This window comes from Oncorhynchus kisutch, linkage group LG15, assembly GCF_002021735.2.
Source record: "Oncorhynchus kisutch isolate 150728-3 linkage group LG15, Okis_V2, whole genome shotgun sequence".
Classification (NCBI taxonomy): domain Eukaryota; kingdom Metazoa; phylum Chordata; class Actinopteri; order Salmoniformes; family Salmonidae; genus Oncorhynchus; species Oncorhynchus kisutch.
Window position 1 is genome coordinate 2,578,141 of NC_034188.2, and position 6,000 is coordinate 2,584,140.

Consider the following 6,000-nt stretch of genomic DNA (forward strand, 5'->3'; position numbering starts at 1 on the left):
CCATATAGTTAATGTTCCATATAGTTAATGTTCCATATAGTTAATGTTCCATATAGTTAATGTTCCATATAGTTAATGTTCCATATAGTTAATGTTCCATATCAGATAGTTAATGTTCCATATAGTTAATGTTCCATATAGTTAATGTTCCATATCAGATAGTTAATGTTCCATATCAGATAGTTAATGTTCCATATCAGATAGTTAATGTTCCATATAGTGAATGTTCCATATCAGAGAGTTACTGTTCCATGGAAGATAGTTTTTATTTATTTATTTTATTTTACCTTTATTTAACCAGGTAGGCAAGTTGAGAACAAGTTCTCATTTACAATTGCGACCTGGCCAAGATAAAGCAAAGCAGTTCGACAGATACAACGACACAGAGTTACACATGGAGTAAAACAAACATACAGTCAATAATGCAGTATAAACAAGTCTATATACAATGTGAGCAAATGAGGTGAGAAGGGAGGTAAAGGCAAAAAAGGCCATGGTGGCAAAGTAAATACAATATAGCAAGTAAAACACTGGAATGGTAGTTTTGCAATGGAAGAATGTGCAAAGTAGAAATAAAAATAATGGGGTGCAAAGGAGCAAAATAAATAAATGTATTAAATACAGTTGGGAAAGAGGTAGTTGTTTGGGCTAAATTATAGGTGGGCTATGTACAGGTGCAGTAATCTGTGAGCTGCTCTGACAGTTGGTGCTTAAAGCTAGTGAGGGAGATAAGTGTTTCCAGTTTCAGATATTTTTGTAGTTCGTTCCAGTCATTGGCAGCAGAGAACTGGAAGGAGAGGCGGCCAAAGAAAGAAGTGGTTTTCGGGGTGACTAGAGAGATATACCTGCTGGAGCGTGTGCTACAGGTGGGAGATGCTATGGTGACCAGCGAGCTGAGATAAGGGGGGACTTTACCAAGCAGGGTCTTGTAGATGACATGGAGCCAGTGGGTTTGGCGACGAGTATGAAGCGAGGGCCAGCCAACGAGAGCGTACAGGTCGCAATGGTGGGTAGTATATGGGGCTTTGGTGACAAAACGGATTGCACTGTGATAGACTGCATCCAATTTGTTGAGTAAGGTATTGGAGGCTATTTTGTAAATGACATCGCCAAAGTCGAGGATTGGTAGGATGGTCAGTTTTACAAGGGTATGTTTGGCAGCATGAGTGAAGGATGCTTTGTTTGCGAAATAGGAAGCCAATTCTAGATTTAACTTTCGATTGGAGATGTTTGATATGGGTCTGGAAGGAGAGTTTACAGTCTAACCAGACACCTAAGTATTTGTAGTTGTCCACGTATTCTAAGTCAAAGCCGTCCAGAGTAGTGATGTTGGACAGGCGGGTAGGTGCAGGTAGCGATCGGTTGAAGAGCATGCATTTAGTTTTACTTGTATTTAAGAGCAATTGGAGGCCACGGAAGGAGAGTTGTATGGCATTGAAGCTTGCCTGGAGGGTTGTTAACACAGTGTCCAAAGAAGGGCCGGAAGTATACAGAATGGTGTCGTCTGCGTAGAGGTGGATCAGAGACTCACCAGCAGCAAGAGCGACCTCATTGATGTATAAAGAGAAGAGAGTCGGTCCAAGAATTGAACCCTGTGGCACCCCCATAGAGACTGCCAGAGGTCCGGACAGCAGACCCTCCGATTTGACACGCTGAACTCTATCAGAGAAGTAGTTGGTGAACCAGGCGAGGCAATCATTTGAGAAACCAAGGCTGTCGAGTCTGCCGATGAGGATGTTGTGATTGACAGAGTCGAAAGCCTTGGCCAGATCAATGAATACGGCTGCACAGTAATGTTTCTTATCGATGGCGGTTAAGATATCGTTTAGGACCTTGAGCGTGGCTGAGGTGCACCCATGACCAGCTCTGAAACCAGATTGCATAGCAGAGAAGGTATGGTGAGATTCGAAATGGTCGGTAATCTGTTTGTTGACTTGGCTTTCGAAGACCTTAGAAAGACATGGTAGGATAGATAGAAGTCTGTTGCAGTTTGGGTCAAGAGTGTCCCCCCCTTTGAAGAGGGGGATGACCGCAGCTGCTTTCCAATCTTTGGGAATCTCAGACGACACGAAAGAGAGGTTGAACAGGCTAGTAATAGGGGTGGCAACAATCTCGGCAGATAATTTTAGAAAGAAAGGGTCCAGATTGTCTAGCCCGGCTGATTTGTAGGGGTCCAGATTTTGCAGCTCTTTCAGAACATCAGCTGAATGGATTTGGGAGAAGGAGAAATGGGGAAGGCTTGGGCGAGTTGCTGTTGGGGGTGCAGTGCTGTTGACCGGGGTAGGAGTAGCCAGGTGGAAAGCATGGCCAGCTGTAGAAAAATGCTTATTGAAATTCTCAATTATGGTGGGTTTATCAGTGGTGACAGTGTTTCCTATCTTCAGTGCAGTGGGCAGCTGGGAGGAGGTGTTCTTATTCTCCATGGACTTTACAGTGTCCCAGAACTTTTTTGAGTTAGTTGTTGCAGGAAGCAAATTTCTGCTTGAAAAAGCTAGCCTTGGCTTTTCTAACTGCGTGTGTATAATAGTTTCTAGCTTCCCTGAGCTTGCCAGGCCATCGGTAGCAAGCTAGCATAGGATGGACGTCTGTTGTTAGCCACCTCTTGCGTTCCGTCAGTAGATTAGTGGGGTTCCGTGTGGTAGAGGGGATTAATCCAAATCACACAACAACAACAAAAATAAAAACAATAGATATAGTTATAGAGGCCCAAGAAGAAAATATAATAATAATAAAGATAAATAAATTGTCCGATTGTCTATTCAGATAGCAGCCGGTAAGACAGCTAACGGTTAGCAGGCCGCAGATGGGCGTTCAGGTAACGTCGCGACGGAGGAGCCAGCCGGATAACTCCTTCGGGTAGATAACGTCGGCAGTCCAGTTGTGAAGGCCCGGTGGGGCTCCGCGTAGGCAGTAAAACGGGTCCGGATAGGTGACTGCAGCCCAGGAGTGATTGATGGAACTCAGGAGTGATTGACGGAGCTGGCTAGCTCCGGAATAATTGATGTTTGCTCCGGAATCGACGAAAGCCGATAGTCACACGGATAGCAGCTAGCTAGCTGTGAGATCCGGGTATGAATGTCCAGAGAGCAGTTGAAATCCAGGGACATGGAGAGAAAAATTGGTCCGGTATGTTCTGTTCCGAGCCGCGCTGCGCCGTACAAAACTGGCGATAGATTTTCGAGCTAAAGGATAGCTGATGACACACCGTGGTTAGCTGAATACTAACGATTTGCCAGTAAAGAAGCTAACTAGCTTCTGAACTAGCTTCTGGATTAGCTTCTGGGCTAGCTCCTGGCTAGCTTCTGGCTAGTTTCAGGCTAGCTTCTTGGAGTTTCTGGCTAGCTTCTTGGAGGGTTACAGATTTGAGGTAAATAATACTTTTTTATAAATATAAATTGGTGAGGAAGGTTGCAGGAGAGTGTTTTGAAGATGAGTTGATGGAAAATAAAAATAAAATGTATGTGAAAAAAGTTGTAAATATATATATATATATATATATATATATACAGGACACGACAAGACGAGGACAAAAGACGTCTGAACTGCTATGCCATCTTGGTTAGTTAATGTTCCATGGCAGATAGTTAATGTTCCATATTAGATAGTTAATGTTCCATATCAGATAGTTAATGTTCCATATCAGATAGTTAATGTTCCATATAGTTAATGTTCCATATAGTTAATGTTCCATATAGTTAATGTTCCATATAGTTAATGTTCCATATAGTTAATGTTCCATATCAGAGAGTTAATGTTCCATATCAGAGAGTTAATGTTCCATATCAGATAGTTAACTGTTCCATATGAGAGAGTTAATGTTCCATGGCAGATAGTTAATGTTCCATGGCAGAAAGTTAATGTTCCATGGCAGATAGTTAATGTTCCATATAGTTAATGTTCCATGGCAGATAGTTAATGTTCCATATCAGATAGTTAATGTTCCATATCAGATAGTTAATGTTCCATGGCAGATAGTTGATGTTCCATATAATTAATGTTCCATGGCAGATAGTTAATGTTCCATGGCAGATAGTTAATGTTCCATATAGTTAATGTTCCATATCAGATAGTTAATGTTCCATATCAGATAGTTAATGTTCCATGGCAGATAGTTAATGTTCCATGTCAGATAGTTAATGTTCCATATAGTTAATGTTCCATGGCAGCTAGTTAATGTTCCATGGCAGATAGTTAATGTTCCATATAGTTAATGTTCCATGGCAGATAGTTAATGTTCCATGGCAGATAGTTAATGTTCCATATAGTTAATGTCCCATGGCAGATAGTTAATGTTCCATGGCAGATAGTTAACGTTCCATGTCAGATAGTTAATGTTCCATATAGTTAATGTTCCATATCAGATAGTTAATGTTCCAAATAGTTAATGTTCCATATAGTTAATGTTCCATATCAGAGAGTTAATGTTCCATATCAGATAGTTAATGTTCCAAATAGTTAATGTTCCATATAGTTAATGTTCCATATCAGATAGTTAATGTTCCATGGCAGATAGTTAATGTTCCATATAGTTAATGTTCCATATCAGATAGTTAATGTTCCATATCAGATAGTTAATGTTCCATATAGTTAATGTTCCATATAGTTAATGTTCCATATAGTTAATGTTCCATATAGTTAATGTTCCATATAGTTAATGTTCCATATCAGATAGTTAATGTTCCATATAGTTAATGTTCCATGTAGTTAATGTTCCATATCAGATAGTTAATGTTCCATATAGTTAATGTTCCATATAGTTAATGTTCCATATCAGATAGTTAATGTTCCATATCAGATAGTTAATGTTCCATATCAGATAGTTAATGTTCCATATCAGATAGTTAATGTTCCATATCAGATAGTTAATGTTCCATGTAGTTAATGTTCCATATCAGATAGTTAATGTTCCAAATAGTTAATGTTCCATATAGTTAATGTTCCAGATAGTTAATGTTCCATGGCAGATAGTTAATGTTCCATGGCAGATAGTTAATGTTCCATATCAGATAGTTAATGTTCCATATTAGATAGTTAATGTTCCATATTAGATAGTTAATGTTCCATATTAGATAGTTAATGTTCCATATTAGATAGTTAATGTTCCATATCAGATAGTTAATGTTCCATATTAGATAGTTAATGTTCCATATTAGATAGTTAATGTTCCATATCAGATAGTTAATGTTCCATGTCAGATAGTTAATGTTCCATATCAGATAGTTAATGTTCCATATAGTTAATGTTGAATGGCAGATAGTTAATGTTCCATATTAGATAGTTAATGTTCCATATCAGATAGTTAATGTTCCATATCAGATAGTTAATGTTGAATGGCAGATAGTTAATGTTCCATGGCAGATAGTTAATGTTCCATATCAGATAGTTAATGTTCCATGGCAGATAGTTAATGTTGAATGGTAGATAGTTAATGTTCCATATCAGATAGTTAATGTTCCATATCAGATAGTTAATGTTCCATGGCAGATAGTTAATGTTGAATGGCAGATAGTTAATGTTCCATGGCAGATAGTTAATGTTGAATGGCAGATAGTTAATGTTCCATATCAGATAGTTAATGTTCCATATCAGATAGTTAATGTTCCATATAGTGAATGTTCCATATCAGATAGTTAATGTTCCAGATAGTTAATGTTCCATATCAGATAGTTAATGTTCCAGATAGTTAATGTTCCATATCAGATAGTTAATGTTCCATGGCAGATAGTTAATGTTCCAGATAGTTAATGTTCCATATCAGATAGTTAATGTTCCAGATAGTTAATGTTCCATATCAGATGGTTATTGTTCCATGGCAGATAGTTAATGTTCCAGATCAAATAGTTAATGTTCCAGATAGTTATTGTTCCATATCAGATAGTTATTGTTCCATGGCAGATAGTTAATGTTCCATGGCAGATAGTTAATGTTCCATCTAGTTAATGTTCCATATTAGATAGTTAATGTTCCATATCAGATAGTTAATGTTCCATATAGTTAATG

The 6,000-nt window shown here is 38.4% G+C and overlaps 1 protein-coding gene across 1 annotated transcript in view; it reads right to left on the reverse strand.

Moving 5' to 3' along the window:
• The window catches only part of LOC109884644 (vascular endothelial growth factor receptor 3-like), a 217,013-nt gene that overhangs the window by 62,581 nt on the left and 148,432 nt on the right, over nucleotides 1–6,000 (reverse strand).